We start from the raw sequence: 9,889 nt of genomic DNA, 5'->3' as shown, positions 1-9,889 counted from the left end.
TGAATATAATCCGAGATTAAAGATTTGCTATTATAGTCGTATTACGGGAATTAGAAACAGAGAGAACAAGAATTAGTTAAAATGAAACCATGGCTTGTATAACTTACAAGACCGGGCTGTTTGTGCCAAAGTTAAAAATGTTGTTTTCAGCTCAAATCTGTAGTACATTTGAAACCATAGTAGAAAGAAATTAGACATGTTCAATTAGCACAACATCTGAGTATAAAAAACATCAACTGTTGGACGGTGGCCAAGTTTTTTGAGGGAAAAAAATCCAGGCCAAACATTCATGCTTCAGGTTAGATTTGGTAGATAAAGTATGTTTGAAGGAAGTATGCTTATAAAGGATTTTCCACAGTTATAAGAATACAAAACAAAGACATTCAACCCTAAAGCAGTGTAATCTCAGCTGCTTGAGGAAATTCAATCTGAAGACACTGGCAATGCAAGCTGTCTGGTCATGTTTAGAGTTTGTTGAAAGGATAATGAGATGTTCGACATGTAGGTTATTTAAATTGAATTTGGTATTGTATAAATCTTTTTTCCTTTGCACCTTTAGGCTCCTTCCTGTCTCTGAGTCATGTATTCGGTGTCTGAAACTCTAGAATGTTTCTGTGATAGACAAGTCCTGGAAATGAAATTGGATATATTGCGTTGGTTTGTATGAATAGATCTTACAATCTATGTTACTTATCTTTAGTGTGCATTTATGTGGGAATAAAAATCCATAATTCAACTGTGCACTACAGTATATTGTATTATGAAATGTTGGTGTAAGGTATACAGTTGTGAAGGTACCTGACATCTGATATATTATTTTTGGTCAAAAGAGATTTGGGGTATTAAATCAGTAAAATGCAAAGGTTTTAATACTGTGCAATAAAAAAGTTGGTCTCTTGGTATTAAAGGGGTTAGTCAGCCCTGATCACCGAGCGGTGAATTTGCAGCCCATCCGATTAACTGTGCAATTGTACGGTTCATAGCGCAAATGCACAAGGCCATCCTGCGATAAAGTCCAGCGTATTTTTAATCGCTAGTTATACACAAGTTAATTGACAAGAAGCTGGAGTGGTAACTGGCTGTTACCTGTTCCCTGAGTGTCAGGGAAAATGCAGGCATTCCCGGGTGTCTTCAGTGAGGGCCTGTGACGTCAGCTCCCAGGGCCGCCATTAGGGGGGGGTGCCTGGGATACAGCTGTCCCAGGCATGGCCTTTCTGAGAGAGAGGGAAGGGCCTGGGCAACTCATATTACCCACCGAACCCCCCCACCACTGCCTCCGCTGTGCTGTCTGTACTCTCGGTGCAATGAACGTAGCCCTGCTGAGTCCAGGAGGCTTCTTCACCTCCGAGCGCCTGCAGCCAATCAGAGCTTGTTTATCAGCAGCCGCTCTGATTGGCCTACAGTATGCAAGCTCTGCCACATTTTAATTGGCCACCGGCATCCAGAGGCAAAGAAGCCTGCACTCCCGGAGTAGGGCTTCATTCATCCATAGTGCACTGCACAGTGGAATGGGGTTGGGACCCGGAGTGTCTGGCGGTAAGTGAGGAGGGGGGGGGGGGGGGGGGACTCAGACTAAAAAACAGTCCCGGGCCCCAAAATTCCCAGTGGCAGCTCTGTCAGCTCCAGCTCTGATATCTCGAGTGGCCTCTAGTGGTCACTGGTCACTGGCGGTACTTCACCTCAGATGAGGAGTATTTAGCCATATATATATATATATATATATATATATTTTTTTTTTTATTATTTATTAACAGGAATAATAATTTATTATAGGAGATAGGGCACAAATTTATAGTTTGCAGGGGGGTGCTGATGACCCTGTGGAGGGGCAATCTCTGGCAGGGGAATTTGTTCCACCACTTATCCAGGACCACTTTGAGCCCTGGAATGGATTGCAAGTTCATATATCAGCAATCAGCTCTGAAAAATAGCACTGCAAATAGAAACTGGTATAAGAAAAGGTGTATAACCGTGCTATATCTGAACACATGCAACAGGTGTAACTAAACAATTAAAATAATATTTATTCAAACTTGATTAAAAAAGGTTTCATGGTAGGGTCTTTGATACCGTATGATAAATTAATAAATACATGGATATAGTTACCCAGAGGTCCAGATGGAATTGATGCCAAGTGTCCGTTACTAGAAGGCCTTCTGTTTTACTTCCGTAAATTTGGAGCCAAAATAGGGATTATTTTAGGAGAGACTGTGCTCTCCAGCCACAGTGATACCTGGATTAGGAGGTCCTGTTTTTAGAAAGCTGGCTTGTTCAAATCCTAATGTCAATATGGCTGAAGGAGAGGAGGAAGCCTGGTCCGGTTGTGGCAGTGAATATAGAATTGTGTCCGTGCGAAGAGTAACCAACGCGTTTCCCTTTGCAGCTTTTTCAAGGTGATGCAAATAGAACCTGGCAGTTATCCTACATATAATACAGATCACAATTTTCTCTAGCACCCTACCTCTTTACCTCACCAGTGCTCCTGCCCTGTTCTTCCCTTCCTCTACTTCATCTTTAGTCTCCTCGACAATTTCGACACCTACTTCAGAACTGATGCTGATTTTAGTTCTACCAGCCATACCCCTATTTATACTGTATTTTATCAACACACCCTGTACGTTACCTTGTAATCAGTTTTTTTGTTTGCTATGTACGGCGTTGCGGACACTTTGTGGCGCCTTATAAATAAACAAACTACTACTACTAGTTCAATAAGTAAGGTAACAAGATTTCTCACATGTGTAATGTTCTCTGTTTCATTCTAATCACTTACCAGGCAAGAGCAGGTAGACCACTGCTTCCCTCACAGACATTAGACTGCACATAGTTAGCACAGTGTACTATGTTGTCGCATAACTCACAACTGTCCAGATTTTTGCGGGACAGTCACAATTTTTTGTGACTGTCCTGCGTACCATCGGCAGACAGCATTGCCCCGCGGTGAGAGAGCAGTTTGGAGTCCCCTTGCCACAGTCCTTGCATTCGCATAGCTTATTTTCACTGGGAGAGGGACAGGGTGCATGGCCATGCAACCGCAGTGTCAATTACAGGGCGTGGCCTTGTAGGAAGTGCCACAAACAGGCCACACCCCCTGACCTTAAAGCAATGACTGTTAATTTTTCAGCGGCTGCAGCCACCACTTTTAGTTGTTTATTGTGCTATTCTTCTTGTACTTTGTCTTATTTGTCTGTTTTTTTCTATGTAAAGTTTTTACAATAAGATCAAGGGGCAGATTTATTAAGCTTGGAGAAGAGATAAACTGGAGATATAGCGGAGAAAAGGTAAAAGGAGATAAAGCACAGCCAATCAATTCCCAACTGTCTTTTTCAAACACAGCTGATTGGCTGGTGCTTTATCTCCTTTTACCTTTTCTCCGCTTTATCTCCAGTTTATCTCTTCTCCAAGCTTTATAGATCTGCCCCAAATGTTTTCTTCTTAAAAGCAATTTGCAGATTTCCTCAAAATGTAATTTTACAAAATACATTCAAATTAAACGTGATAATAGCTTCCCTTGTACTTTCCAAATATTCCGTGCTCCTTGATTAGTTGGAAAGCGGTGTAAATGGATCACTTGGTTTCCTGTTTAACATAAATTGAAATGTAATTCAGTGGAAAATAGTGATAATACTGACTCATGTTATTTAAAAGAGGACACATAGCAATGGAATACTGTGTAATAGTGGAACAGTGTCACACACTGGAGTCCTGGTCTCCATTATTGAATCTGGCAGTGTCACTTAGTGGCCATTAACCTTCCCACTAGTGCAGAGGTGGGCAACGGGCGGCCCGCGGGCCGGATGCGGCCCGCGAGACGCTTATGTCCGGCCCACCGCACTGACATTCAGTACCATGACAAGCGGCCCGACTATGAATAGCCGCTTGTCATTTAAATTGCAGAGGGGACCGGGAGAGCTCTGTTCCGGCGCCGCTGCTGTCAATGGCGGCCTATGCTTGTCGCGCACAGCATTACTGGAAGCGTGGGAGGGGATGCGGTGACGCGACAGCCGCTTTGCTGCCATTGGTTGCTGCGCCCGCCGTGTGACCGCATCCCCTCCCACACCACAGTAATGTTGTGCACTGTGCAGGGCGGGCGCAGTCCGGATTCCACATCTCTGAGGCGGTAAATGTTAACTCGCCTCTCTCCTGCCTTCCCCTCTCAGCTACTTGCCTCTTTCCTGGCTTCCCCCCCTATCTCAGACGCCACTGATACATTTTATTAAAGCAAAGTAAGGAGCAGGCTATTTTCTCTGCATTAGTTTTAAAATGAATGAATGAATGAAAGATACAGATCACCTTCTCCTCATCGTAACCAAATGCATTTTTTAGATGTAGAACAGGATTCAGGTCCCCCTCACCGTACCGTAAGGGAAGAACTTCACACCCGTCTCGATTCCCCACATGGCCTCAAGCGCAGATTAAACGGAGATCCAGAGGGTGCAGAGGGGGTAAGCGGTTCCCCAAAAAAGAAGAAAGGCCCACCATCCCTACCTCTTCAGGGACCGCAATCATCAACAACTCAGCGAAAGAACTATCTACTGAAGAGAGCACGTTATTAGATAAAGGCCTTAAGTTTGCGCCAGACAGCCATGTAAATCACTTCAATCTGTTCATAGACCTAAATAAATATATTAGGAACCTCACAGTCCAACGTCATTTTTTGAAAAATCAGACCAATGAAAGTAAGGCCATCAAGGACAAACCCTTGGTAGCCCCTGTTTCCCATTTCTATCCGGTAGAGTCTAGGGGTAGTCATCTTAATATCTTTTACGAAACAGTTCGTGAAGAATTTAGGACTATCAAACCCAAACAACATCAGGTTAGGAATTTAAACCCACAGGAAAGTAGAGCGCTGAAAACCCTAAAAAAAGATGAGAATACGATCATAAAGTGTGCGGACAAAGGAGGAGCCGTCGTTCTTCAGGATAAATCCTATTACCTCACGGAGGCGAATAAAATCTTGAGCGACGAGTCCACTTATAAGAAGATTTTAGAAGATCCGACCTTAGTGTTTCAAGGCGAGTTGGAGTTACTCTTGCTTTCAGGCCTAAAAGATGGAGTGATCTGCAAGGAGGAATATGATTATATCAATGTGAGGTATCCGGTCCTCCCCATCTTTTATCACATTCCTAAGGTCCATAAGGACAAGGACCAACCGCCAGGGCGCCCCATCATTGCGGGGGTGAATTCATTGACCGCTAACCTCTCCCATTTCCTTGATTTAAAGCTGCAACCGTATGTCATACAAAATGTTTCTCACTTGAAGGACAGCTCCTCGGTCCTACAGTTACTCAAAGGTAAAATCTGGTCTGTGGACTACTGTTGGCTAACTGTAGATGTGCAGGGCCTCTACTCCTCAATCCCTCATGATAAGGGGGTAGAGTCAGTAGAGAGAATTCTCCGAAATGATCCAGAGAAATCGGATTCTGAGATTGCTTTTCTTGTTAATAGCATGAAATTCATCCTGTCCCATAACCTGTTTGAATTTAATGATGAATTCTATATTCAACAACAAGGCACGGCTATGGGGACGAAGTTTGCCCCAGCATATGCGAACCTTCACATGCGGGCCTGGGAGGAGCAGTTCGTCTATGGTTCTCGGTTTGAAGCCAATATAATTGTATATAGGAGATACATAGACGACCTGCTCCTGATTTGGCATGGAGATGAGTCCAGTATTGCCGACTTCATGTCACATATTCATAACAACGACCTCAATCTTAAATTTACTTTCAAGTCCAACCCAACTAAGATCGAATTTTTGGATTTGGAGCTAGAGGGGATACCCGGTAAGGAAATAACTACCCGCACGCATTTTAAGTCTGTGGACGCTAATAGCTTCATCCCAGCAACGAGCTGCCATTTTCCAGCTTGGAAGAACAGTGTGCCATATGCACAATTTTTGCGAATAAGGCGTAATTGCAGTGATGATAGTGAACTCCAATCTCAATCACAACTCTTGTTTGATCGTTTTGTAGAAAGGGGCTACAAAGTGGAGTTTATAGAAGAAGCCAAATTGAAAGCCTTCTCACATGGAAGAGATGAGCTACTTTCTAAATCCGAGAAGACTCCAAAAGAATTCAAAAGTAGACCATTCGTAACACAATTCAATTGCGAAAACTATCAAATCAGAAAAGTGCTTGAAAAGCACTGGTCTATTCTTTTACGAGACCCCATTCTCGGTCAACATCTGCCATCAAGGCCAAACCTGGTCTTTCGTCGGGCCAAGAATTTAAAGTCAATCTTGGCACCTAGTAGAATGAAGCCTCAATCTGTTTCCACCTCAAAGGGAGTCCATTTTTTAACTAAAAAACCGGGCACTCTACCATGCAACAAATGTATTTGTTGCCCCTTTTTGGAGAAGGCTCCCTTTCACCACATGATGGAGAATGGTAGGGAATACAAAATTAAAGACGCAGTGACCTGCAACTCCGATCATGTGGTCTACAAGATTACTTGCAGTTGTAACTTAATCTATGTTGGGAAAACTATCCGACAGATTAAGCTGAGGATACAGGAGCATATGCGCAACATTAAGAATAAAGTCAAGGTTCATAGCCTCCCTAGACATTATTTGGAGAAGCATAATTCCTCTGTCACGAGAGAGAATTTTAAGTTCACCATTTTAGAGCGAGTACCAGCAAACCCTAGAGGAGGGAATAGGGGCCAAGAACTTATTAAGAAGGAGAGCTTCTGGATCTACTCCCTAAATTCCTTAACACCAAGTGGATTAAATGAGGGCGTGGACATAGTGGCATTCCTGTAGCTTTTTCTCCCTCCTTATTCCTGTTTGTTTCATTTTTCATTTTTCTTTTGCTTCATTTAATTCTTTTCACTTAATTATCCATATTGGTTTAATATTACGAGTGTGGATACTATCTTGATGGAAATGGGCCGGTGATATGCCAGCAGGAGCATTTTTTTATTATTATGCCCCATTCAGATATTTTTGGAAATTTTTGAGGTCGTTCTGACAAGAATGGCTATCTATGGCTGTAATGACCTTTAGGGACAACCAAGATAGGGTATCAATGGCTTGAATAAATGTATGCATTTATAATTTGGATAAAAATTTTGGGCGACACATTAAGGATTTTTTAAAACAAAGGGTGGAATCCCGCAGTATAATATAAACACATGCACGTATTGTAGTTTAATTTAGTATACAAATTAAGAGCACTTTAAATTTTTAATTATCTAGTACATTCACTATAAAAGGTAAATAATTAATAATAGGTATACATCTTTAGTATACCCTCACTTAAAAAATTTAAAAATATAAATAAAAATAAAATCTAATTATTATTTTTTCACTTATAAAATTTAATTGATTAATATATAGTTAGGAGGCACATGCAGTGCACTAAGACATATGTGACATATTCCTCTAAGTAAGTATATGGTAAAGGTTATTTTTATACACTATTAAAAAGTCATTATAAGTAAATATAAGTATTTGTATGCATTTATGGTTTAATCAATATATTAAGGGGAAGTTCTCTATTGGGGGTTAAATTCTTGATTGAATTGAGAGGGGAAGCAGGCACTTTTAGAGTTAAACATGGCGCCCATATGGAACGCAGCTAACGCTGCTCAATATAGAATACAAGTGGTGATTTCCCCAGCTTAGGAGAGACGGGAGCGCTGGTGACAGCTTGCGCTCCACGCCTCGCTATGAAAGTGTTCAGGAGGAACACATCAGACTACGCCGGGCGGAAGACGGGAGCGCTGGTAACAGCTTGCGCTCCACGCCTCTCTATGAAAGTGTTCAGGAGGAACACATCAGACTACGCAGGGCGGAAGTCGGGCGCGACTGTGCGTTCCATTACAGCCAAGATGGCGGCGGTTTGGAACGCACAGCGCGTCCGCCGCCCGGCTGCTCTATAATTACAGTTATGGCTGTGGGGGGTATAAGGGGTTCCCCTGGAGCAAGCGGAACATCTAATAATAGCTTAGATTAGCTGGGCACATTATATTGAGCCGTGGGACATGGCTAATTTTAAAGGGATTAGCCCCCTATTGAATAACAAACAGGAAGTGACGTTTTTTGTCTGGACCTATATATAGCCCCATCTGGGTAAAGGCTGTCATTCTGCTATTGAATACACTAGAGGTTACTTCCTGGTCACACAGCATTGTGTAAGTATTGATGTTTTATCTTGTGTTTTTTTTTTTTTTTTTTTTTTTTTTTTGGGCCAATTACGCTCCTGCTGATAATCACTGTCTCATATAGGTTTCCCCACTATGTAATTTAACTGATTAGGTTTTTATGTTTGTATTTGAAGTTGACTTGGATGTGGATATCTGCCACTGAGTGGGTGTACTCAGTGAAACTGGGACAAAAAACTTTGTTTTTTTGTATGGGCCAGCTTTAACAAGAGCGCTGTTAACTGGTTAAATGTAAGTCCTAAATGTACCATTTTTTACAACCCACTTATATTTGGTGTTGGTGGTGGCATGTTGGATTGGAAGGGGAATTTTGGATTCTAACCCCCGGACTTTATGAATTTTTCCATCCAGATATATTCCTGCAAAAAAAACTATTTTTCTGTACCCACTCATTCTGTGATACTGCATAAAGGTACCCTCTTTATTATTATTTTTCTCTTTTGTAAAGGTATATATATATGGTATTAAATATTATTGATATGCTAAATACTTTTAATGGTGATCACTTTATATATAAAAAATCGCATTAAAATTTATTTATGTTTTTTTGTATTGCTGGTTGAAAAAAATAAGGATTTTATTTATCTTTGTCATACTAGCAACCCGCTATATTAAAGTGAGGTTAGAAGTTCTATTATGATTATTTTAAGCTCATTGGTTTATGGATAATACCGATGTATTGTTTTAATGATTATAGGATCTTATCTCTCTCTTGTCCTCTCCATCTCCCTTTTTTTACTTTTCATTATTTTGTGAAATGCGATACATATTTTCCTTGACTTATTGTATTACTATTTACAGTGCAATTGTGCCGTTGTCTACCAAGTTGCCAAGTGCCCCTGAGGAAGTCACGTAGGTGACGAAACGCGTTGGGCCAGTTGTTATATTGGAAAAAATTGTATACTACGACAATTGTCACCTTCAAAGACTATATGTATTTGTGTATTTTATATGAGCCGAACTGTTAAGGCTTTTACTGAATAAATGTTTTAAACAAATGTGAGGAATAAGCTATCTACCTTTACTTATAAGCGCACTCTGTTCCTTTGTCTTTATCTCTATCTGTCTTAAGTCCCGGCTAACAGGGGACTTTCAGAGTTGCTGCTAGCCATCTTTAAGGCGCGGACGATTAGGTATTTCCCTTTTTTTATATATATATATATATATAGAAAAAACCGTAGTGCAGGTGGCGCTGATGATTTTCAAGTCTCTAATGAGTCCAGCAATGTTAGCCCTTTAAACAAAGAGGCACAGAAGTTTCACCAAAGTCCAATGATATAGACTGCAGCTCCCTCAATTGGAAAATGACCAAGCATCCAGGGTCAGGACGTATGAATCTAGAGAAAATATAGAACAGAGGGGCGCTCCATGGTGCATGTAAACGATATATTTATTATGGAGGAACAAACACTCCTTAAAAAGGATAAAAGCAATTGCTCGTACCAATAAATACGAAAAAATCAAAATACGAGCAATTGCTTTTATCCTTTTTAAGGAGTGATTGTTCCTCCATAATAAATATATCGTTTACATGCACCATGGAGCGCCCCTCTGTTCTATATTTTCTCTAGATATATATATATATATATATATTTATACATACACACATCTATACATTATAGATGTGTGTGTGTGTGAGTGTATATATATATATATATATATATATATATATACACACACACACACACACACACACACACACACACACACACACACACACACA

General features: G+C 40.9%; 1 long non-coding RNA gene across 1 annotated transcript; it reads left to right on the top strand.

Annotated features, from left to right (window-relative positions):
• The first annotated feature begins 8,086 nt into the window (after nucleotides 1–8,086).
• Nucleotides 8,087–9,122, top strand: LOC146062477 (uncharacterized). Its single transcript, XR_014471342.1, has 4 exons — nucleotides 8,087–8,136; nucleotides 8,283–8,397; nucleotides 8,518–8,578; nucleotides 8,968–9,122. It is a non-coding gene; the product is annotated as an uncharacterized LOC146062477 (long non-coding RNA).
• Nucleotides 9,123–9,889: the final 767 nt, after the last annotated feature.

This window comes from Crinia signifera, chromosome 3 (assembly GCF_055691185.1).
Source record: "Crinia signifera chromosome 3, ASM5569118v1, whole genome shotgun sequence".
Taxonomy (NCBI): Eukaryota; Metazoa; Chordata; class Amphibia; order Anura; family Myobatrachidae; genus Crinia; species Crinia signifera.
This window is presented reverse-complemented; position numbering and strand designations above follow the sequence as displayed.